At 41.4% G+C, this 25,918-nt stretch overlaps 2 protein-coding genes across 3 annotated transcripts in view; one reads left to right on the top strand and one right to left on the bottom strand.

The window, feature by feature from the left end:
• Positions 1-19,576, bottom strand: part of PLIN2 (perilipin 2) — a 93,725-nt gene extending 74,149 nt beyond the window's left edge. The window contains exons 1-2 of one of the 2 annotated variants that reach the window (XM_081104261.1): positions 19,153-19,566; positions 13,117-13,265 (exon numbers count right to left, since the gene is read on the bottom strand). The gene's annotated coding sequence lies outside the window, so the exon portion shown is untranslated. Of the gene's footprint in view, positions 1-13,116; positions 13,266-19,152 lie in introns of both variants that reach the window. The other variant, XM_081104260.1, reaches the window with a different exon arrangement.
• Positions 19,577-19,785: 209 nt separating this feature from the next.
• The window catches only part of DENND4C (DENN domain containing 4C), a 125,279-nt gene continuing 119,146 nt past the window's right edge, over positions 19,786-25,918 (top strand). The window contains exon 1 of the mRNA XM_081104264.1: positions 19,786-20,170. The gene's annotated coding sequence lies outside the window, so the exon portion shown is untranslated. The remainder of the gene's footprint in view (positions 20,171-25,918) is intronic.

The following is a 25,918-nucleotide window of genomic DNA, read 5'->3' as shown; positions in this document are numbered from 1 at the left end:
CATGGTTTCTATTTCTCGAGCTCATTAGAATTTATATTTTTAAAAAAATGCATCAGGCTTAAAATAGAAGCCAAATAGTGTTTTAAAAATTTTATTGATTTCAGAGAGAGGGAGAGGGAGAGAGAGCTAGAAGTATTGATGAGAGAGAAACATTGATCAATTGCCTTCTGCATGCCATCCAAGGCATATGCCCTGTCCAGGAATTGAACCTGTGACTTGCTCATGCATGGGACAATGCTCAACCAAATGAGCCACACAGGCCAGGCAGTTTTGAGTTTTATTTCTTTTTTTAACCTTAATTAGGTATATAAAAAACAACTGGCAGGGAAGAAGTAGTAGTGGGGGTGGGAGAGCCAGGGAAGGCTGGGTATGAAATAATGTTCTGGCTATGCATAAGGTCTTAAGTAATCTGATGATTGGGTAAGCCACCACTAGTCCTAATTCCTGTCTCTTGGAACCCTCTTCAAGATTCTAGCTAAGTGTCTAGTAAGTCCCAAAGAATTCTGAATAAATTAAGAGTGTTCAAAGCTGACTATAGTTCCTACTGAGAATTGCAAGCACGCCATCTGCAAAAGCCCCCTTTCCACTTCCTGGCATAACTGCTTTTCTTACATTAACCTTCTTTTGTCATATTATACATTTTTCCTATTTATTTTGTTTATTGTTTAACTTCCCCCACTAGAATATAAGCTCCTCAAGGGCAGGAATTTTTGTCTGTTTGTTCTTGTTCTATTCCCAGTACTTAAATAGTGTAGGAAAGCAGCAGACATTCAATAAATACTTAATTTAATGAGTGAAAAATCACTGGCCCTTTGCCTTCCCCTTACTTAATATGAATGGTAATTTAGGCTTGTTTCCTGGCTAAGTTATGTACATAATTTTGGGTCTTTCTCCAAAAGCAAAATCCTTTTCTAACTTTTTACTAAAACACTCATCTTCAGCATACCAGGACATTACTAATAGTGTTTTGGTTTTATTTTGTTTTTAAAATATTTTTAACATTTATTTATTTTTTATGTATAATTTTTTTTCTTTAATGATTAAGGTATTACATATGTGTCCTTATCACCCCATTGCCCCCACCCCCATCCCCCACTCATGCCCTCACCCCCATGGTGTCTGTGTCCTTTGGTTAGGCTTGTATGCATGTATACAAGTCCTTTGGTTGATCTCTCCCCCTTACGCCCATCCTCCCCTACCTTCCCTCTGAGGTTTGATGGTCTGATGGATAGTGTTTTGATTTTAGGTACCTTCTGAGCAAACCAATCTATAAATCCAGTTTTAAAATAACATTTATATGTTTAAAAAGTGAAACAGCTAAGGAATATTAAGATCAAAGTTAAAAAGAAAATAAACTGTTATTGAACTAAATCTAAACAGATAAACTTAAAAATACTTCTGAGTTTTGTCCCAAAATAGGATGGAGTCTTCAGAAAAGTTATCCTAAGGTACTGACTCTAGGAATATTAAACAAGTTAGCACTCTGCTTGAAAATTCTTGTGATGCCATGACTTGCAAAATATGTAGTGAAAAAGGCTTGTGACACTAAGTGATTAAAAAAATCTAGTAGAGATGAAAGGAGAGTACATATTCATGAGTCAGAACCCTTGAAACAACCCTGGAGATGGTTGCTCGTTTTTTTTTTTTCCTTAAGCTTTCCAAAAATCACGATACTTTTACACGACTTTCCTACAATTAAAAAAAAGTACTTTAAATGATGATGCTATGTTAAAAAAGAAAAAGAAAAAACATATCAAAAGGCAAGATAATAAGGTTTTACTTTCTTTTTCCTTTTTAACCACTCATATATTTTAACTCACCTCTCTGCAATCTGGCATATTGATTGCCATAATTCCAACAGGTTAAAGAATGAAAACAGCCCTAGCCAATCTGCAGGCCAACAATCAGTGGGTAGAGCGTTGGCCTGCAGATTGAAGGGTTCCAGGTTCAATTATGGTCAAGGGCACACACCTTGTACCTAGGTTGCAGGCTCAATCGTGTGTGCAGGAGGCAACCAATAGATGTGTTTCTCTCACATCAACGTTTCTCTCTCTGTGTCTTTGCCCCTTCTTTCCACTCTCTAAAATGGGAAGAGAAATGTCAGAGAATGGCGGTATAAGGGCGCATCTTTTCCTCTCCCCCGGACACTTCAAGAAGTTAACCACCTGTAATTCAACAAAGAAGTCCCTGATCAACACAAACTCGCGCCTGAGAGACCTGAGCACTGAAGACCTAAAGGTGGGCATCTGGGAATAAATGGGGAAGTGAGAAGGGAGGAAAGTGCAGACGGTTTGTAGATGCAGCCCTGCAGCTGGGAGTTCATGGGAGAGGGGAGAAAGCCAGTGTAGCAGGCACTTCCTTTGACCGGGAGGAACAGAGAGGAGAGCTGGGGGGTGGGAGGCGAGAGAGCAAACACTGTCTGAGTCAGCAGACACCTGACAGACCATGGGGTTCCGCCATGCGGGCCAGGCTGTGGTATTTCAAACAGAACAGAACCACAGAAACCTGCTGCTGCTTGGACTCCCAAAACTCGCTTCCAGTTGCCCTTGGAGTTGGCTCCAGGAGCACGACATTTTACTGTGAACCAAGAGCTGTTGCAGTAGAATCGCCGTTTCCCTCTGTGACTGATCCCCAGGAGCAGTACCTGGGGCAGGATCCCTCGGAGGAAAGGGGTTGCCATTATGGTGAGGCCAAAACAAACCGCATCCCCAAGCAGCAGGGCTACTGTCTTCCGGAAGCCAAGAAGGTTCAAAACTGTGAGACCACAGAGGTAAAAATCTTGTAATTCAGCACCACCTACTATATACAGTATAGTAGAAAGATCTCTTCAAAGATAAACGGGAAAACAAAGGAGGACAGCAGACACCATGAAGAACCACAGTAGCGATGATGACCAGAAAGAAAAAGAAAAATCCCCAGAAAGCAGGCTGGTACACATGGAAACATGTGCTATAAATGACAGAGGTTTCAAGATTGCAGTTCTGAAAATACTCAGAGATGTGAGAAAATATTGACAGGCAATTCAGTGCACGCAGAAAACAAATCAATGAATAAAATGAGTATTTCTCCAAGGAAATTGAAACTTTAAAAAATAATCAGAAATCTTGTAAATGAAGCATGCAATTAAGGAGATTAAGAGTAAACTGTTAGGATAGAATACAGAACCAACCAGTTAGAAGAAAGAACTAGTGAAATCAAAGATAGGAATCAAGAAATGACTCAGAGGGAAGAAGAGAGAGACCAGAGAATAAAGAAAAATAAAAGAGCTCTGCAAGACCTATCTGATTCCATCAGGAAAAGCAATATTAGAATTATAGGCATTGTGGAGAAGAAAGAAAGGGAGCATGGAATGGAGAATATATTAAAACGAATAGTGCATGAGTTCTTTCAAATTTATGGAAAGAACTAAATCCTTGAATCCAAGAAGCTAACAGAAAACCTAGTTACTTCTATCAAAAAGGCCCTCTTCAAGGCACTTGATATTAAAACTGTCAAAAATTATTGTCAAAGAAAAAATTCTCAAAGAAGGAAGTAACCTACAAAGAAAAACCCATCAGAATTTCATCCAACTTCTCAGCAGAAACTCTACAAGCCAGAAGAGAGTAGAACCAAACATTCAAATGTCTGAAAGAGAGAAATTACCAGCTATAAATAATATATCCAGAAAAATTATCCTTTAAATATGAAGGAGAAAGAAAGACATTCCCAGACATACAGAAGCTGAGGGATTTTTATCACAAGAAAAACCTCCATTGTAGGAAGTATTCAAGGAAGTTATTCTACCTGAAACAAAGAACATAAGATCACAACACTACAAGTAAGATCACCATAAAATTTAAAACAGGGATAATTTGTGACAACAAAAACATACAAGGGGATGGGGGAAAGGTCTGAACTGGCAAAGGAAGATGAAGATCAGATGCACACAAAAGGGAAAAAACTGTGGTATATATGCAACTTCATTTTTTATAAACTTAATAGTAACCACACAAAAAAATCTCCAAACCAGGTCATATAGCTTAAAAAAAGAGGAAACAGAGGAAAGATGTATGGAATAACACCAAATAAAATCAACATATAGAAACATAAAGAAAAGAAAAAACTAATGGAGGCATAGAGCTACCAGAAAACAAAAGATAAAATGGCTATGGGAAATCTTCATACACCAATAATTACCCTAAGTGTAAATGGTCTGAATTCACCAGAAAAGAGGCACAGAGTAGCAGAGTAGATCAAAAGGAAAAAAACATAACACTTCTTTATATGCATCTAACCAGGGAGCACTGAAATATATAAAACAACTACTCCCAGAACTAAAGGGAGAAACAGATCAAAACACAATCATAGTTGGAGACCTTAATACTCCGTTGACAGCTCTAGACAGATCAACTGGACAGAAAATCAGTCTATATATATAAAAAGCCAGTAAAGAAATAACAGTCTTAAATGAAACACCAGACCAAATGGACATAATTGTCAATTACAGAACATTTCATCCCAGAACATCAGATTATACATTCTTCTCCAGTGCACACGAACTTCTCAAGGATAGACCATATGTTGGGTCACAGAACTAGCATTAACAAATTTAAGAAGACTGGAATTATACCAAGCATATTTTCTGACTATGATGCTTTGAAATTAGAAATGAACTGCAAAAAGTAAGTAAAGAAACCCACAAATACGTGGAGATTAAACAACATAGTACTGAAAAATGACTGGATCAAAGAAAAAGATGAGATCAAAAGATATAGAGACATATGAGAATGACAATACAACATACCAAAACCTCTGGGATGCAGCACAAGCAGTAATAGGGAAGTTTATATCACTACAGGCCTATCTCAAGAAATAAGAGAAATCCCAAGTAAACAACCTATCATCAAATCTTAAAGTACTAGAAAAAGGAGAACAAAGGCAACCAATGCAAAGTCAGTAGAAGAAAGGAAATAATAGAGAACAAAAAGACTATAAAAAATTAATAAAACAAAAAGTTGGTTCCTTGAAAAGATTAATAAAATTGACAAACCATTGGCTGGACTCACTAAGGAAAAAAGGGAAAAGATCTAAATAAACAAAATCAGAAATAAGAGAGAAGTCACCATACACATCACAGATATACAAAGGATCATACTAGCATATTATGAAATAATATTCAATAACCTAGAAGAAATGGATAAGTTCCTAGAAATATATAACCTTCCTAGACTAAATCATGAAGAATTGGAAAATCTAAATAGACTGATCAGCAGTGAGGAAATTGAAACAACCCTCAAACACCTCCCAAAAAAGATAAGTCTAGGATCAGATGACTTCACCAGTGAATTCTACCAAACGTTCAAAGATTTAAAACCTATCCTTCTCAAATTCTTCCAAAAAATTGAAGAAGAGCCAATACTTCCTCACACATTCTACAAGGTCAATATAACCCTGATACCAAAATCTGGCAAAAATAACACAAAAAAGGAAAACTACAGACCAATATCTCTGTTGAATACAGATGCAAAAATCCCCTAAACAAAATACTAGCAAGTCGAATATAATAGTACATCCAAAAAATAATACATCACAATCAAGTGGGGTTCATTCTGGGGGATAAGGATGGTTCGACATACACAAATCAAAAAATGTAATACACCACATTAACAAAAGAAAGGATAAAAATCATATGATCTTATCAATAGAGCAGAAAAAGCATTTGATAAGATACAACATCCATTTATGATTAAAACACTCAATGAAATAGGAATAGAAGGCAAGTACCACAACATGATAAACTCTCAGCTAATATCATACTCAGTGATGAAAAACTGAAAACTTTTCCCCTTTTTCCTTGTTTCCTTTAAGAAACAAGACAAGGATGTCCACGCTCATCACTTATTTAAAAAAAATTTTTTTAAATTGATTTCAGAGAGGAAGGTAAAGGGAGAGAGATAGAAACATCAATAATGAGAAAGAATCATTGATAGGCTGCCTACTGCACGTTCCACACTGGGGGTCAAGCCTGCAACCTGGGCATGTGCCCTGACCAGGAATTGAACTGTGACCTCCTGGTTCATAGGTTGACCCTCAACCACTGAGCCATGCCGGCCAGGCCACTCTTCACTAATCTTACTCAATATAGTGCTGGGAGTTCTAGCCAGAGCAATAAGGCAAGAGAAAGTAATAAAAGGCATCCAAATAGGGAAGGAAGAAGTTAAACTGCCACTTTTTGCAGATAGCATGATTCTGTATATAGAAAACCCTAAAGACTCCACCAGAAAACTATTAGAAACAATAAACAAATACAGGCAAGTTGCAGGATACAAAATCAATGTGCAAAAATCCATTGCCTTCCTGTATACTAACAACAAAACTTCAGAAAAAGAAATGAAAAAAACAGTTCCTTTTGCAATTGTAACCAAAAGAATAAAACGTCTAAGAATAAACTTAACAAAGAACGTGAAAGACCTATATACTGAAAATTGCAAGGCGTTACTAAAAGAGATTGAAAAAGACACAACAAAATGAAAAAATATCCTGTGTTCATGGATTGGAAGAATCAACATAGTTAAAATGGCCATATTGCCGAAACAGGTTTGGCTCAGTGGATGGAGCGTCAGCCTGCGGACTGAAGGGTCCCGGGTTCGATTCCAGTCAAGGGCATCCCCCCCTACTGGGGATGTGCAGGAGGCAGCTGATCGATGTTTCTCTCTCATCGATGTTTCTAGCTCTCTATCTCTCTCCCTTCCTCTCTGTAAAAAATCAATAAAATATATTAAAAAAAAATAAAATAAAATGGCCATATTACCCAAAGCAATCCCCATCAAAGTCCCAATGTCATTTTTTAAAGAACTAGAATAAGAAATCATCATATTTGCATGGAACCAGAAAAGACCCCGAATAGCCAAAGCAATCCTGAGAAAAAAGAACGAAGCTAGAGATATCATGCTATCTGACTTAAATTTATACTATGGAGCTATGATACTCAAAACAGCATGGTACTGGCAGAAGAAAAGACACACAGATCAATGGAACAAAATAGAGAGCCCAGCTATAAAACCACATGCATATGGACAGATAATTTTTGAGAAAGGAGCCGGAAACACACAATGAAGTAAAGATAGTCTCTTCAATAAATGGTGCTGGGGAAACTGGAAAGCCACATGCAAACGAATGAAACTGGGTTACAGTTTGTCCCCATGTACAAATATTAATTAAAATATTGATCAAAGATCTAAATACAAGACACAAAACAGTAAGTTACATAGAAGAAAATATAGGTACCAAACCTACGGACCTAAGTCATAGAAAACATTTTATGAACTTGACCCCCAAAGGCAAGGGAAGTAAAGGCAAAAATAAACGAATGGGACTATATCAAACTACAGGCAGGCCTTGGGTTATGTCGGAGATCTGTTCCTACGGCGCGACGTAACTCGATTTTCTCCGTAAGTCAAACCCACCTACATAAGCACCTACGTCACTCAAATGGAGCACATACACATCAGTAATTAAATGAAACAGTAAAAAAAAATTTAAAAGAAAGATAACAATTCCTGACCTTTACTTGTGGTAAATAAATAATAAAAAACATAAAGCACATATCCCGAAATGACGGAACATGTTTGTTTTTTTTTTGTTTTTTTAATAAATAAATGGGAGATGGCGACGTAACCACAAAACGCTGTAAGTTGAGTCCGACGTAACCGGAGGACTGCCTAAAAAGCTTCTGCACCAATGGTGTAAAACCTGGTCACTTCCTGCCTACAGTTTATAGATCAAGCCATCAGCTTCACCAGGCTACTGATTCTACTAGAACCTGAGCTTCCCCCCAAGCTAAAGCAAGCATATAATAAGAACCTTTTTGTAATTGTGAAGCCAGATTATTCCACTATGTTTATAGTTCCCACCTTCATCTTCAGTCACTGTTCAAAATTTAAGTTCTTTTTTGTAATGCTATTTGTGCTCCTCACATCTTTGCTTCCCATTCCCATTCCTGACCTCTAGTGGAGCATACCAATGGGGCTTTCGGGAGTGGCTGCAGATCTCCCATGATCTCCTTCAGCTACATCCTTTCTTTAGTATGATGAGTGATATTTTTCCCAGCAATGACACGCCCAAGTCCCTTCTGTTACAGACATTCTGGAGCCATCACTGCTCTCTCTTCTTTTACAAACCTTTCCCCTTTGGCTTCTGAGATTTTCCACTATGAACAGACTTCCCCTCCACATCCTTAACCTATTCACTGAATGCTTTCCACTTGGCTCTTACCCTGAGGACTCCTAACTTAATGAGAATTCTTCCATGAGCACATTGTTTTGTCCCTGTCTGTAGTGGAAGCTGTTTACTCTGTAGTAGGCAATGTATCTGGAATTAGGTAATATATCAGAAATTAGGGTCTCTATTTACCTACATTTCCAGTATTTATTCATTCATTTTTGGTAAAAATCTTTGCTTCCGTTGGACTTCAGTCATTTGTGATCTACTCTCTAGCCATGAATATCTGTTTTATTTTTTTGGCCTCCTCTTTGGATGGAAGAGTAAATCCAACTAACTTTTGTTAGTCTCCTAGTGGAGGAGTTGATAAACTTTTTCTGTAAAGGATCACATAGCATATATTTTTCTTTGCTGGCCATGTGGTCTCTGTTACACTCTTCAGTTCTGCTACTGTAGTACAAAAGCAGCTACAGACAGTAGTAAACAAATGGGTATGGCTGTGTGCCAACCCCTGTCCAAATATATGCCAGTCAATATGACAGAGGCTTTGCATATATTATCTCATGAGAAACTACAACGACAATTTCCCTAAAGGGTTGGAGTAGTAAACAATGAAAGTTAAGCGCCTAGCATAGTGACTGGCCTATAGTAGATGCCTGATAGATAGCTGCTGCAAATGATAATAATCTTAAATGACTCTGCAAGATGGATATATTATTCATGAGGAAATGGAGACTCAAGAACATCAAATAACTTGTGCAGGAAGTAAAAAACACTAGGATTCAAAAGCCTTAATTGTCTGCTCTATTCTTTCCCAATTAATGCAGTTTTTAAAAATATATATTTTTATTGATTTCAGAGAGGAAGGGAGAGGGAGAGAGATAGAAACATCAATGATGAGAGAGAATCATTGATTGGCTGCCTCCTGCATGCCCCCACTGGGGATCAAGCCCGCAACCCAGGCATGTGCCCTTGACTGGAATCGAACCCAGGACCCTTCAGTCCACAGGCTGATGCTCTATCCACTGAGCCAAACCAGCCAGGGCCAATGAATGCAGTTTTGATTGAGTTAGATCTAACTGGATAAATCTAGGTGAAATGAATAGTAAATTCCAGGAAATATGGATCTGGAACTTAAGGGAGTAATGGTAATAGATTTAAATTTTGTCTTCTCCTTTTAGTTTCTTAATAATGATCCTCATCAGAGTTATTAGCACATCAAAAGAGTATTAAAATCACAATTGACCTTTGTTACTAATATAAACACAAACACAATTTTTTCTTTGACAAAGCAAAAAAAGCTCTAATAATTCTTAATGAAGGTAGCAGGCATACACACACACACACACACACACACACACACACAACTATTAAATTGAGAATTAACATGTTATTCAAGTCAGTTAAGACAGAATTGCTAGTCCTGGCTGGATAGCTCGGCTGATTAGAGCATTGTCCTCATACTTCAAGATTGTGGGTTTGATCCTCAGTAAGGGCACATGCAAGAATCAACCAATGAATGCATAAATAAGTGGAACAATAAAAATTGATGTTTCTCTCTAAAATAGATTAAAAAATTTTTTTTTTGTTTAAAGAAAGGCCTTCTTGCCCTGGCCAGTTTGGCTCAGTGTATAGAGCGTTGGCCTGCGGACTGGACTCAAGGATGCCATGTTTGATTCCAGTCAAGGGCATATGCCCGGGTTCAGGGCTCGGTCCCCAGTGGGGGGCGTGCAGGATACAGTCAATCAATGATTCCCTCTCATCACTGATGTTTCTATCTCTCTCTTCCTTTCCCTTCCTCTCTGAAATCAATAAAAATATATTAAAAAAGGCCTTCTCTTCTGGCCCTGTCTAAAGTAGATTTGAATCCTGTATTAACCAATGTCACCCCAATAAATTCAATTAAAGAAAAGAATTTGCTAATTTGTTCTCTTTTAAGCATTAATCATTCCATGGTTATTGCTATCATAGAATTGTTCACAACCATATTTAATGCTGTAGACTCAATTCAAATAATTTTCTTACATCCATTGCACAGGGAAAAAATACAGATAAGATTCCCAGAGATTTGCAGATATGCTCAAGCATATCTTCAGGATTGGAGAGGGGGCCAGCTGGGGTTAACTGATTCTAGGATTTAGAAATCTCAGGGATGGAACAATGACCAGGAACATGAAGGCTGAAAATTGGTGAGAACAGACTCATGAAAATGCTGCTTAATTATTTGATTCACTAACAATTATTTACTATTACTATTGTCTAGGTACCAGAGATACAGTAGTGAATAAAGTAAATTTCTTGTCCTTATGGAGCTTCTATGCTGGTAGGGAAGATGGATAGCAAGCACATAAATAGACAGTAAATGTCAGTGGCTAGAGTATGGGAAAATTTTAAAACAGGACAAGATGATATAATGTGAGTTCTGTTTTAAATAAGGTAGACAGGGAACACTGAATTAACAACACTAACCATTGCATGTAGCAGAAATAAAGTTAGTTTCCTGAGAGCCTCAGTTCACATTTGTGTCAATTGATCAACACAACCTTTTTTTAAAAAATATTTTATTGATTTTTTTACAGAGAGGGAGAGGGAGAGGGCTAGAGAGTTAGAAACATCGATGAGAAACATCGATTCAGCTGCCTCCTGCACACTCCCCACTGGGGATGTGCCCGCAACCAAGGCACATGCCCTTGACCAGAATCGAACCCGGGACCCTTCAGTCCACAGACCGACGCTCTATCCACTGGGCCAAACTGGTCAGGGCAACACAACCTTTTTTTCTGTTTTTTTTTTCTGTTTAGACACCTTATTTAATACAGTATATGTCATTGACTCATTAACATTGAACTCATAGCCAATAGCTCTACAGCTCATGCCTGAACACGGCTTATGTAACACATATTTTTTCCAAAAGGCAGTGGTTTCATCTCTGCTCTGTCCACCCAAGTGTTAGTGCTAAGTCTTTCCCTCTGGGTGTCAAGGTCACCCTGGCCTATATCCTGGAAAACTAAGAAGGGCAGGTGTTTATATGAGAATTACATTCTTTAGGTCAAAAGCCACAGCTATGTGCAGTGCTGTCAATAGAAAGATCACACCCCTCAATGACCAGACACACAACTAAGGTGACTGCTTCACATAACTTCACGTTGTGCACCAATGAATGGCAATCAATGGTCTGTAGGCCTTGGCCTTTATGTGGCTCTCTGGCACTGGCCCCTGAAAGTGCTGGGCAGTTCTCCCTGCTCCACTTCTCCTCTGTCTTGCAAATGATGTCCTCCTTAACTCCCAGTTCTTTTTTCTTTTTAAAATGTTTTTATTGATTTCAGAGTGGATGTTTCATTAAAAATTTAATATTTAATAAAACATTAAAATCTTTAAATGGTGAGAATAGCCTTGTGGTTACGGTTTTTTAAAAAGATCTTTTAGAAATACATGTTGAAATACTTACAGATGAAATGAAATGCCAAGTATTTGCTTCAAAATACTTGGGGAGGCCTTGGCCAGTGTTGTTCAGTGGCCTGCCAATCTAAGGGTCTTGGGTTCAATTCCTGGCCCAGGGCACATACCTGGGTTGCAGGTTCAATCCTCAGACCTGGTCCAGGAGCGTGAGGGAGGCAACCAGCCGATGTGTCTCTCTCACATTGATGCTTCTCTCTATCTCTCTCCTTCCCTTCCACTCCAAAAATCAATGGAAAAAATGTCCTCAGGTGAGGATTAACAATAACAACAAAATACTTGGGAGGAGTGAGAGTAGGTATGGGGTTACATGAAACAAGATTATGAGTTGAAGCTGAGTGATGGATGCAAAAGAGTTCATTATACTACTCTATTTATGTTTATATTTTGTTGTGTGTGTGTGTGACAATGTTTTTTTAAAAATTAATCTTTGGAATAAAGAATGCAGGTATTTTTTAAAAAATATTTATTGTTTTCAGAAAGGAAGGGAGAGTTAGAATCATCAATGGTGAGAGAGAATCATTGATCGGCTGCCTCCTGCACATCCCCCACTGGGAACCGAACCCGCAACCTGGGCATGTGCCCTGACTGGGAATCGAATCTCTTGGTTCATAGGTCAATGCTCAATCACTGAGCTACATCCAGCCAGACAAATGCAGGTATTTTTTGATCTATGGTCAGAACGATTTCCTCTGATGTGGGGAATACCAAAACAGAGGCCCACAAAAAAAGAGTTTGAGGGAAGTAGGCAAGAGCTGAGCTCTCGTCAGGATAGCAACATTTCTGTGAGTCGGGAAACTAGGAAGTTATCTAGATGGATGGATACGGACAAGTGCCAATTCAGGAGAATGCCCATATTTGGACATGTTAGGTGCTAAAGTGGTATTCAAGTTGGCACAGACACTGATCCCCAATAGTGGGGAAAGACTGAGGATGGCCTATGCCCTCCACTTAAAATACTGTAGGAAACCCATGAAAGCTAGCCATGGGTAGCGGGTCTTGGGTCTCAGATATTCATTTAGACTATCTTCCTGCTCAATCTCTCTACCCTTTATTTTTTCCCGTTTTTCTCCTTCTGCTAATCCCTACTCTTCTTTATGATCCTTAGGACACTGTTCTCAGAATCACTTACTCTCTTCTGACTCAAAACCAAGAGCTCTGCATCAGTCCTTTCTACTCCTAGCTCAGCCATGTTTGGCCTATAGGTTAGAAACAACAGCTGGATAAAGAATGTGCTGAGTAACTCCAACAGGCTGTAGAAGAGCGCATTCTAATAATGCGGAGGCTGAGACCCAGCCAGAGAAGATATTGGAGTGGAGAACAAAGTACAGAATGGGCTTACGCTCCCTGTGGAGAGTAGAACACACTGGCTCCTTTAGATATTATATGAATAAAGCAGATTCAATGTTTGTTGATGTCATTCTTACTTAAAACTATTTCTCAAAGAATAACTAAGCGCACCCATAGGTGTGAAGCACCAGGCCTTCAAACCCTGTTTTCAAAAATCGATGGAACCAGGTAACTTGCCAGTCTACGACATGTGGCAGTGAAGAGCAGGCTCAGATTTTCATGTTGTGGAAGCTGTCCCAAGGAATCTGGAGCAAGTTATTCTGTTTGGGAAAATAAAGAGCTATGATGAATTTAGCAGTTTCTCCTCAATACTCAACTATGAAATCACCAAAACTGAGACTGGGAGACTCTAGGTGAGTCCTTACATTTCACTGGGCCTTAAATTTCCCATCTAGCAAATGAAATAATTAAAACAGATCATCTCTAAAGATCACCCTCAGCTCCAAACCTATGATTCCATGAAATACTTAAAACAACTATTTATTGGAAAATTTCAAAAAGGCATACGAAGTAGGGAACAACATAATAAACCCTCAAGCACCAATCACTCTACTTTAACATATGTCCAATTGTGTTTTACCTAAACCCCTACTTACCCTCCTATCCTTTTTTTTCCAATTATAAGAGAACATTTATTTAGAAAATGATAGAGATAGAAGAAGTAATTCATAGAAGAGGTGGGGTGAGGAAGTGAGTTATGGAGGCAAAGGAAGGGCCCCAGGAGCTTGGGAGTGAGGAAGGTAATGGTAATGCACAAAGGGAAAGGGGGAGGGAGAGGTGGAGGGGGACGGAAAGGGGGATGGGGGAGGGAAAAGGCAAGGCAAAGCCTCCTGGCATGCTCCCAGGAGGGAAAGCCTACTGCATTATTTTCAAGCAAATCTTGGGCATCATGTGAAATAAATTTTAATAAATTATCTTGGAGCAGAGATAGTCTGTATATAACAGATCTGGTAAAGTCAGTCTTTCCACTTCTCCTGGATACCTTCTCTCACTGCAACTGTACACATTATCACTAAACTCAGCATTATAGGATATTAAGTATCATATGCTAAACCCAGTTAGATTCAGTAAAAGAAGCACTTGCTATTTTCCAGGTATTATAATGCTATATTAGTTATCTATTGCTGTGTGACAAATGACCCCCAAATTTTGTAGCTGGAAATAAGAAACACTTATTATCTCATAGTTTCTGTGAATAAAGAATCTAGGAGCAACTCAGCTGGGTGATTGTGGCTCAGAGATTGTCAGGAGGCGGTAACTGAGGTGTTGGCTGTAGTCATCTCAATGCTCAACTTGGCTAGGACCTAATTCTGAATTCACTTACAGGGTTGCCAGATGACATAGTAGCTGGCTTCCCCCAGAGTGAACAATCCAAGAGGATGAGAGAGAGAATCTAAGACTATAGCCACACTCTTTTTTTATAACCCCATCTTGTTAGAGAAATCTCATCACTTCTGATGTATCCTGTATGTTAGAAGCCAGTCAATAAGTCTACCACACACTCAATGGAAGCAGGGATCATTGTAAGCTACAATGAAAGGGTGCCCATCATATACTAGGTATTAATTACTGAACTGGTCTGTTTGATAGTTACAGCTTATTATGAATTAACTAGTGGCCCGGTGCTTGGATTCGTGCACATTGAAAGGAAATTAATTAGAAGAAATATTTTAGTATTGCTATTTGCCCTTTCTCTATAATAGAAGTGTCAGAGAGAAAAGAAAATTAGTAAAATGTATATGAAAATATACAAATTGATTAATAAACAATAACATGATATAACAACAACAAAGATGATATAAAAACAATAAAAACATGATATAAAAACAACACTGATAAAAACAGTGACTGATAAATTGATTAAACTTATTCTAATATCTCCCTGTATACCACATTAAGACTAAAAACACTTTCAGAGTGCTTAACTAATTTCCCTGGTGATGAAGTATTTATAACTTTTACTTTAACGTCACATGCTCTTTGAACTCAAGAGAAAGCAACATATAAGTGACCATGTCCGAAAATGGTTCAGGTAGGAATATTCCTAGTCTGTCTAGGCCAGTGATGGCGAACCTATGACACGTGTGTCAGAGGTGACACGCGAACTCATTTTTTTGGTTGATTTTTCTTTGTTAAATGGCATTTAAATATATAAAATAAATATCAAAAATATAAGTCTTTGTTTTACTATGGTTGCAAATATCAAAAAATTTCTATATGTGACGGCACCAGAGTTAAGTTAGGGTTTTTCAAAATGCTGACATGCCGAGCTCAAAAGGTTCGCCATCACTGGTCTAGGCAGTGGTTCTTAACCTGTGGGTTGTGACCATCGGAAAACACATATAGCATATCAGACATTTACATTACGATTCATAACAGTAGCAAAATTACAGTTATGAAGTAGCAACAAAAATAATTTTATGGTTGGGGGTCACCACAACACGAGGAACTGTATGAAAGAGTTGTGGCATTAGGAAGGTTGAGAACCACTGGTAGAGTTTATCCTTGTGATTTGTTAATAGTCATCACAAATGCTGGCATCACGGGAAACTGTCTTTGAATTAATTTAAATGGGAGGCCAATGTCAGACGGGGACAAATCAATTCTTGGAATCAGAACCTCTCCTTCTGAAGATCTTGTTAATACTTCAGCTTCGATTATGTTAGGTCGCAATCTTTTGATAATAAATCTAGTACCATTACAAAGACCCTATTTACTATTAAGATTTCTCACTAGCATGATGATTGAACCTACTTTCAATTTTAATTTATGGCACACCATTCCCGAAGGAGTAATACTATTAAGAAATTCGATGGGAAAATTTTCCTTTTAGGCATCATCTGTTGAATTGATGGAATCATCACTCAAATAGGTGTGAAAATCATGCATGCACCAGTCAATGTTTATTTTTAAATTGCGAGTGCACATCATATGTACCGGCCGGTCAGTCGGATGTACTAGGGTCAGTCACTTAGCCTTTTATATATATAAACTAGAGGCCCAGTGCACGAAATTCGTGCATGGCGGGAGGGGGGAACCCTCAGCCCGGCCTGCACCCTTTCCAATCCCTTTCCAACCCCTGCCTGCCTAATAACCCCTGTCTGTCTCTGCTTGCCAGCCTGATCCCCCTAACTGCTCTCCCTCCTGGCCTCATCCCCCTAACTGTCCTAACTGCTCTTCCCTGCTGGCCTGATCCCCCTAATTGCTCTCCTGTGTCAGCCTGAGCCCCCTAACTGCTCTCCCCTGCTGGCCTGATTGCCCCTAACCGCCTCTGCCTTGGCCCCCACCAACATGGCTTTGCCTGGAAGGACATTAGGAAGGATGTCTGGAAGATGTCAGGTCTCATTAGCGTATTACCCTTTTATTAGTATAAATGATCTTAATTCTTATTAATATAATTCCACCCACTTTACAGATGAGGAAAACTAAGTAACTTGGCTAAGGATGGAGTAGAAGAAAGTGGGGGAAACACAGACTGATTTACTTCAGTCATTCATCAAGTATTTTCTGAGAGCCTATTATACATTGGTTATTCTGCAAGGTACAGAGGATCTGGAAGAGAAACATGACATGTGAAAACATATATGTGACATATGTCAACTCTGCTCTCTCAGGGCCTACAATCTAGTATGGAATTCAGACATTAAGAAATTACAAAAATAATTACAATAATCAGATTAAACTGCTAGATTTAGAATACTTCGGTTAAACATGGAGTTGAACAAAACAGATATAAAGAAGTATAACAGTAAAAAGGTCTTTGAATATTCCTGTGAAACACAACCTTTAGAAGTTTTGGGGTTTTTTGTTGTTGTTAATCCACATCTGAGGATATTTTTCCTTTGATTTTTAGAGAGGTGGAAGGGAAGAGGAGAGACAGGGAGAGAGAAACATTGATGGGAGAGAGACACATTTGATCCTTGCCTCCCGCATGCGCCCTGACCAGGACTGGGGACTGAGCCTGCAACTGAGGTATCAAACCTGTGACCTTTCAGTCCACAGGCCAAAGCTCTGTCCACAGAGCCAAACTGGCCGGGGCATGTATAGAAGTTTATGATAAAACAAGTATAAGAAGATAAAAATAATACGGCATGCTGCAGCATTGAAGATGCCTGTCAAAAATATCTTAATTGAAAAATAAAATTAAAAAAATAGAATTTTAAGAAAATTTCAACATTTCCATTCAACTCTTTTTCACTGCTGATCCACAAAAACCTGCAGTGACTATGCCCAGTCAGATGTCTGTATTGCCTTCTTTAAATGATGATTCTTTTATCTTTTATTTATATAGGCTCAACTGAAACTGCGATATTAAAGTGATTATGACAATTATGTTGTTATTGGACTCTCCAGCTCCCCTCCCACTTTTTAGACAAATATTTATATGTTAGCCCAGCTGGTGTGGCTCAGTGGTGCAGTATCCACCCATGAACCAATTCCATTCCCACTCAGGCACATGCCCAGGGTTTGGGGCTCCATCTCCAGTACGGGGCGTGCAGGAGGCAGCTGATCTATGATGATTCTCTCTCATCATTGATGTTTTTTTCTCTCTCTCTAAAATCAATAAAAATATTATTTTAAAAAATTAAAAAATATTTACATGTTAAAAATTAAAATGAACTATTTTAGTCCTGGATATATAAGAGTGCAGTTGAGAAGGTTGTTGAATCAAAAGCTTTTAGACTTAAGAATAGCTGCTTTAGACAAAAAATTAGGCCCAAAACATACAAATTCATTCTATTAAATTTGGGGTGGAAAATGGCAATGAAAATTTTATGGTAAATCTAAAGGACAATTAAAATAATGAAAATAATTAAAGAAATTTTTTTTTAAATATATATTTTATTGATTTTTTACAGAGAGGAAGGGAGAGAGATAGTTAGAAACATCGATGAGAGAGAAACATCGATGAGAGAGAAACATCGATCAGCTGCCTCCTGCACATCTCCTACTGGGGATGTGCCCGCAACCAAGGTACATGCCCTTGACCGGAATCGAACCTGGGACCCTTCAGTCCGCAGGCCGATGCTCTATCCACTGAGCCAAACCGGTTTCGGCAAGAAATTCTTAAATCTTACATTGCCAATTGAGAGAAATCCATCAATCAAATGGGAGAGATATATTGGCTTCTTTCACATTAATTCCTGTGGGTGCAAAAAAACAGGGAAAGAGGGGAAGAAACCTCTCAAGCCATGAATGTCAATGAAATGTACCCATTAAGCCCAGCTGGTGTGGCTCAGTTGATTGAGTCTAGTCCCATGCACCAAGAGTTGGCCAGTTTGATTCAAAGTCAGGGCACATGCCCAGGTTGCTGGCTTGATCATCAATGGGAGCGTATAGGAGGCAGCTGGTGGATTATTCTCTCTTATCAATGTTTCTAACTCTCTCTCTATCCCTTCCTCTCTCTGTAAGATCAATGAAAACATATTTTAAAAAGAAATGTATCCATTAAAAATTTTGATCTATATTAAATGTTTCTAAACTATTAATTTCACCTTGAGAAAGGAAGAAGTCCACAAGCTAAATTCCTAAGCATTAAACTTGTCTAGATTGTCACTATCAAAGATTGGTTTTCAATGGGCTCAAACTGACTCCAAAATATGACTAAATAAGCCTTATTTCTATTGCTGTGCATTTCAACTGAATTGATTCTAACTGCTAATGTGGTTAGGAAAGCAGTTGCCGCTGTTGGCTACAAAATTCAAATTATCCATATATGCAACAAACTTCAGAAGTTGACAACAGGGCCTTCATGACCGAGTTCTAATCTCATACTTTTTGCCAGAAAATGCAGATTGAGTGAGAGATTAACTCTCAAGAGAAAAATGGTCATTATATGTGAATACTCATTAGATATGCACAGATCTTACCAGTTCTAATTTTGACCTGCCATGGAACCTGTGAAGTCACTCCAAATATTTCTTAGTGGGGGAAAGGTTAGTTAGCAGGTAAAAGTTCTCCAAATTCCAATAATTAAAAAAAAGTTCTCGTAATTTGTTTCAAACCGTTTGCTTCTTACCAGATAACCACTCTTTTTCATTTACTGTAAGACCTTCACACTGTTGTCAAAAACAAAAACTTCGCCAAACTTGCATTCGGGCGAAACGACAGTGCCTGCGCCCCCGTAGATAAGGAAGCTGCACTTACTCAGGAGACAGGAGAGCACTGATTAGTTACATGAGCCATTTCCACATTCGCGGTTCCCATTCCGAAATCTCGGCCGCGGCGGCCACGCGGAGCGCAGCCCAGGACTCTCCTGGGGCGCTGCGGCCGGGAAGGGACCTTCGGGAGCGCCAGTCGGCGGGTCCCTCTCGGGTCTCGGAGGCCCACAGTCACGAGTGGAAATTCCAGCTCCCGCCTCGGGAAGGAAGGGAGCTCCTGGTCCGGGGACCTGCATCCCGCCCCGCACGCTCCTCTGCGACTCCGAGCGCCTGGGCGCCCCTTTCCCCGAGGAGCCGCCGCCGCCACCTGCCCGAGGCCAAGGCAATAACCCGCGGCAAACGGTGAGTCTGGGCTCCGCAGAGGGGGGTGCCGCGGAGCGCCCTGGGTCCTTTCTGCCCCACTGTTTCTGCTCCGACGGCAGCTCCGACGCGGAGCCCGGGCCCGCAGGCTGGCTGGGCGGGTCGGCAACGCGCACCCGCGGGGGTCCCGGCGGGCGGGGGAGGAGCGCGGGCCGCGGCCTCGGCCTCCCGGGGGGCGTGGCTCCGCGGCGCCCCGCCCCCGCATCCTCCCCGCCCCGCCCCTCCCCCTCGCCCTTCCACCCGCCCCCGCAGTAGGAAAAGGAGAGGGAGGAGGGTAGGAAAGTGCTGTTCCGTGGAAAGGGGCGGAAGGAGGGGAGGAAAAAAAAAGAAAAAGGGAACAGAAACATGGCCGTCGGCGGTCTGGACGGCCGTGCGGCGGACAGCTCCTAGGCGCCCGGGCGCCCGCACGGCCGGCCTCGGTGGAGAAGAGGCGCCGCCGCGAGTCCGCGCTCCCGGCCGTTACCCGCGCAGCGCGGCGCCCCCCGAGACCCAGCTCGGAGGCGGCGCAGGCGCACAGAGAACCGCGGCGGCCGCGAGAGCCAGTCCCCCGCCCGGCCCCGCCAAGGGCGCCCAGGCCGCGAAGCCGGTGCGTCCATGCCCCAGGAAGGGGCCGTGCCCGGGTGGCGCTGAAGGAGCGGCGGCAGGTGAGCGGCGGCGGAGGGCCTTTTGCAGAGGCTCCCCGCGCGCGCCTTCTCGGGGCCCGCGCTCCCGTGCGGGGAGGGCGCAGGGCAGGTAGCCACGCGGGGTGGGGAGCTCCGAAGGCCGGCCTGCGGGGGGTCTCCGAGGAGGCGGAGAGGGGTCGGGGCCGGCGTCCCGGCCTAGTTTCTCCGCGGTTTCCGGGGGCGGGGAGTCCCCGGAACCTGCGGGGCGTGATGGGGGGAGAGGCTGGGCCAGGAAGGGCCTCCCCACGCCACCGCCCGGGCTCCTGAGAACCACTCGCGGGGAAGCCCGGGGATCTGGGCCCTCGGGACTCCTGGGGCGCCTGCCGCCTGGGTGGGGGCAGGGTGGGGCGGGGATGGGGCGTTCGGGCGGGCGCTGCGGCCGGGCGGCGGGAGCTGGGGCTTCTCCGCGGCGAGAACGGGGCGCGCGCGGGCAGGTGTCGCAGGTAAATGGAGAGCATTTCCTCCTCTGCCTGCCGTGGCCGCTCCTGGCGACGTCTTTGTTGGGGAAACTTTTAGAAAGGCAGGTTCCATTCATCGCCGAGTGACTAAACACAAAACCAAAGAATGAGCCCCTAGTGCTGGCTGACTTTTGTAAAGAGCTGTAACGTAACTTTTCTGTATTGAGGATGCTGTTGTTTTTTCTCCCACCTCCCCCCCTTTTTTTTCCTGCTTCGTAGACCTTTTCCCTCCCTAAGGCCGTGTCTCATCAGAACAAATAAGGAATGACCCAGTTTCTAAATAGTACTCCCCCCCCCCCCCCATTATTTGAGTGTTTCACACGGCAAACTTTAGGGCAAGTTATCGCAGCTACGTGTGCGAACGAGAGGGAAAGTGTCACGTCCAGTAATGAACCTCCAGCCGTGTTTGATTTTTGCCTCGGAGAGATTGTCAAACCTCGTAGTCTGGGAAATGGACTTGCTTCATTGAAGCCGCCTGCTTAATTGTGTGCAACCCGCGCGAAGGCGTTCTCCCCAGGCCCCGGTTTACGGTGGAAGTCGGTCTTCCCTTTCCGACTCTTCGGAAGGTGAAAGGTCTAGTAAGAAAGGGGAGGATGTGGGTGTTAAGGCGCCAAGTTTTCAGGTATTTGATTCGAGGTGATCATGTGCATTAAGCAGCTCTCTGCAATGCAGAGCAGTGTTGTGTGTACACGTGATGAGAGCAAAATTAGAGAAGGTAAACATTTCTGAGCTTTAGTCCCTCTCTTCTTGATCAGTATAACCATGAACCCCCCCCCCCCCCCCCCCATGCTGCATTTTATTTTGTTGGTACTTCAGTTGAAGAGTTGGTGAAGTGCCTTCTTGGTGTGGGACTGGGAACTCGGAAGTGAACTTGGGTTTGTATTCACGAGGAAGCCTCTCCGGTACGGAGGCTGCTGTGACTCCTTTCTCTAGGGATGGCAGACTCAGGCTACGCTTTCCCCTCGTCGGTTCCTCCGGTGGACATCCAGGATTACCCATCCGATCTTTTGTATTACCGATGTTAGCGGACTGATAATGTTTCACTAGTGCACTACTGTTTAGAATTGTTAATTTGGATAATAGAAAATCCACGACGGAAATGTTGAAGTTGTATTTTGGAGTATTTTACTCGAGAACCATTTGTAAATTAGTGCGTTCTCTTGTGGAAGTACGTATAGTATTTTGTAGTAGAAACTTGAACTTTCAGCTGAAGAAATTGGCATGTGAGGCTTGTTCTTAAAACGCCAATGTTTTAAATTACAAGGAACTGCAGTGGTGTGTAGGTTATAACAAGTCCTGGTGCCAGACTTGGAAGTTACTTGTTTGAAATATTCTCTATAAAGAAACATGTTAAATATCTCTGATAAAAGCTAATTTGTAGCTACACATAGGATTTTGCATGATGAATAATAACCCAACCAGGTACCTTTGCTCTTTGTATATCTGTGAGTTAAAGACCAAAACATTTTGTATTTTCGTTGGAGTTTCTTGCCAAGACAGATATTGATTTCACATTGGCTTTGCTGCTCAGTTTTATCCTTGCAGCTTAAGTACAGGTTGTATGTAAAAAGAAAGCTGCTGAGTCAGAGACAGGTTGTCTCACTTGGTCTTTCTGATTTGCAAAACGCAATTTCTGTTCTAGTTTGAATTTCCAATATAATATGTTTACTGAAACTTAGGTAGTAAGGACAAATAAGCTTTCATAATAATACATGGATTAAAATTTTATCTTCTCTATGCTGGTGCCACAATTTATACCTCTTTCAGATTGTCAGTTTGACAGACTTGTAATAATGGGGTGCTTTGTTGGAATTGAAGATACCTTTATAAGAGTTAAAACTGGGAGAAAGAGTTGTAAATAGTACAGCTGGTGTGGAACAGTAGGTCTTTGGCATTATTATTTGAAATCAATAATGTGGTGAAGGCCTGGGGTGGGGGGTCTTGTTAGAGGGTGGGCAAAAGTAGGGAGAATGGGTAACATCTGTAATACTGTCAACAATAAATAAATTAATTTAAAAAATTAAGACTATTTTTGTGCGACAAAGTTAGGTAGTTTATAAAGTTTAATGTTTTCTACTTATACTTATAAGTACTTATATACTGTACTTATATAAATAGGAGTAATAGAGCCAAAATTGGTATTTGAAAATCTTTTTATTGGAAAAGAATGTAACATGATTAAAGGAAATTTAAAGGAAAAAAATTAGTTCTTATCTTACTTTACATTTTTCTGTATACTTTAATTCTGTTGTACTTGCATTATATGTATCTTTTACGTTTTAAAAAAAATTACTGCTTTTAGAGAGAGGAAGGGAGGGAGACAGAGATAGAGACAGATAGACCGATCAACATTGATTTGTTGTTTCAATTACTTACGTGCATTCATTGGTTGATTCTTGTATGTGCCCTGATCAAGGATTGAACTGGAAATCTTGATGTGTCAGGACCAGGCTTTAACCAACTGAGCTACCTGGCCAGGGCTATATAATATATATGTTTAATATTGTTCATTTATTTTATTATTTCTCAATATTATTTTGTATTAGTTTCAAGAGTGCATTGTAGTGGTTAGTACACTTGCATAATATATTAATTGGTATAATATTACTACTTCTATCTATACTTGTTTATAATTCTGTTGTTAATGTTCATATTGTTGTCTTTTTAAGCATAACGTGTTTTACTGTCACAGTTTATTTAACCCTTTTCTATCTTTGACATTTTAGTAAGTCTACTTTTTATTCTTAAAATAATGCTATAATGAAATCACTTTGCTAACACGATGGTCCAAGCCAAATTACTTTTTACATCTTTGAAAAATAAAGATTTTTTTTGCTGGAATAGTCTTTCTAAAAGAATTTTTCAATTACAGTCTACATTCAGTATTATTATGTATTAGTTTCAGGTGTACATTTTAGTGGTTAGACCAGTGGTTCTCAACCTTGGCTGCACATTAGAATCACCTGGGAATCTTTTTAAAATCCTGACTTCTGGGTCTCAATCAGGATTTTAAAAAGATTCCCAGGTGATTCTAATGTGCAGCCAAGGTTGAGAATCACTGGGTTAGATAATCATATGCTTACTTTAAAATATGTTCCACCTGATGTTTCTGGGACTCATCTGGCACCATACATATATAGTTATTACAATACTAGTGGCCTGGTGCACAAATTCTTGCACATTGAAAGGAAATTAATTAGAAGAAATATTTTAGTATCTCTATTCGCCCTTTCTCTATAATAGAAATGTCAACCAAATTCACAATTGACAATGACAGATGCACAAATCAATTTAGCCTTTTATAGATATAGAATAAACTTGCTTAATTAGACCTGCTTTCTGATTTAGCTAAACTTTTTCTAGTCCAGTGAAGCACCCCAACTTCTCTTTCAGGTAATTGTCAGCAACACAGTAGTAAATATCAACATGAAGCAGATTGTTATTGTAGATCACCCAGGGAGAACAAAGGGTAAAATATTTAACTGCAGCAGTGTTTGACTATATTGTACGCAGTGAAAAAACCTGAAGTCATTTTCAAGGTCCACCATTTCTTCTTTTCAGTTGGGTCAAGTTTCTAAGCTTTCTAAATCTCCATTTTCCAGCTAATGAAAAGAAAATAGGATTCTATTGAGCCTCCTATCTACCTACTCCAGGACTTCTGTGAGGATCAAATGAGATGAGGCATGGGAAAACGCTTCACAAACATTTGGTTAAGTGTGAAATGTCTCCACCTGGCTATACAGCAAGTTGTGTTCCTGGGCTGAAGAGACTCCAAGGAGGCTAGTTGCTAGGGAGAGGAAGCCGGATGTTGCTACATGACATCGTTACCCGAGCGCCCACAGCCACCATTTCTGGGCTGGCCTGGCTATGGGCTGCATTTTGTGCCATGGCAGCATCGGCTGCGATTTGGTGGAGTGTTGCTCTGGGCTGGTGGTGGGGCCTTGTGTCCCACTTGGGGGAAGCCGAGTGTTGGTTTGTCGGTGCCAGGTCCGTGGTGCGGTTTATTTTTAAACTAGTGGCCTGGTGCACAAAAATTTGTGCACTCGGGGGCTAGGGGGAGTGTCCCTCAGCCCGGCCTGTACCCTCTCCAATCTGGGACCCCTGGAAGGATGTCCTACTGCTGGTTTACAGGGATCGGGCCTAAACTGGCAGTCGGACATCCCTCTCACAATCTGAGACTGCTGGCTCCTAACCACTCACCTGCCTAACTGCCTGATTGCCCCTAGCCACTCTGCCTGCCAGCCTGCTTGCCCCCAACTTCCCCCCGCCACCAGCCTACTCACCCCCAAATGCTGCCCCCCCCCCCGCCAGCCTGATCAGCCCCAACTTCCCCCTGTACCAGTGTGCTCACCCCAACTACCCCGCCTGCCGGCCTGCTTGCCCCTAACTGCCCTCACCCCCTGCTGGCCTGCTTGCCCCCCAACTGCCCCCCTGCTGGCCTTCTCACTCCAAGTGGCTCCATATTCTATTTCATTTGTGTCCTTTCCATGTCTAAGTTAATGTCATGTCCTTAATATGTGGTTATGAGATGTCTCTGTGACTGAGCTGGGAAACCTTTCATGTTTCTCTTTTCTTTCCTTTCATCACAGGATAACTGAGCTCTGTGGTTGGTGTGGGACGAAAGGCCCTGGGAATACAATGCTGAGCCCCCTGAACTCATTTTATTCTTTATTGTATTATTTGATTCCTGGGGCTGAATTAAACATGAAAACAGAAGAAAATATACCCTTAGATATAGAATCTGAGTCATTACCCAGAGATTTCTGCGAGAGTTGACACTGAGGCATGAGACACCTGTGTTTATTGGTCAATTTCCTCAACTATGGAACGAAGGTTGATCCTGCCCCTCGGATCCTATGGAGGTTGGATATGATGCATCCAGAGGGATTAACTGGCAGCTCTGAGAATAAGATCAGCAATCCACAGACACTTGTTTCCTTTATCCAGACAGAGTTAGAAAAACACAACTCCTTTTATCATGACAGCAGCAAGGGCCATGCCTGTGGGAGGAGGAGCAGGGAACCAGGGCTGCCCCCTTGCTCCTTTCCCTCCCTCCCTCCCTCCATCCCTGCACTGGTCCAGCTGCTATGCTATGGTGGAACCCCTCAACTCAGGCTCTCACCCTGCCCATGTCACAGAAAGGAGCATGCGCACTTCTTGCAGACACAGAAGCAGCTGTGTGTAGGGAGGTGGCGGTTTTACCCCTGAGCAGGCGCTGAAGTCCTTGTTGAAGTCTCCACTCCGGAGCCTGAGAGTCAGAGTCCTGGGAGGC

The sequence above is a fragment of the Myotis nattereri genome (assembly GCF_964212035.1).
Source record: "Myotis nattereri genome assembly, chromosome: 12".
Lineage (NCBI taxonomy): Eukaryota > Metazoa > Chordata > Mammalia > Chiroptera > Vespertilionidae > Myotis > Myotis nattereri.
Note: the sequence above shows the minus strand (reverse complement) of the source record. Positions and strands in the feature narration are given on the sequence as shown.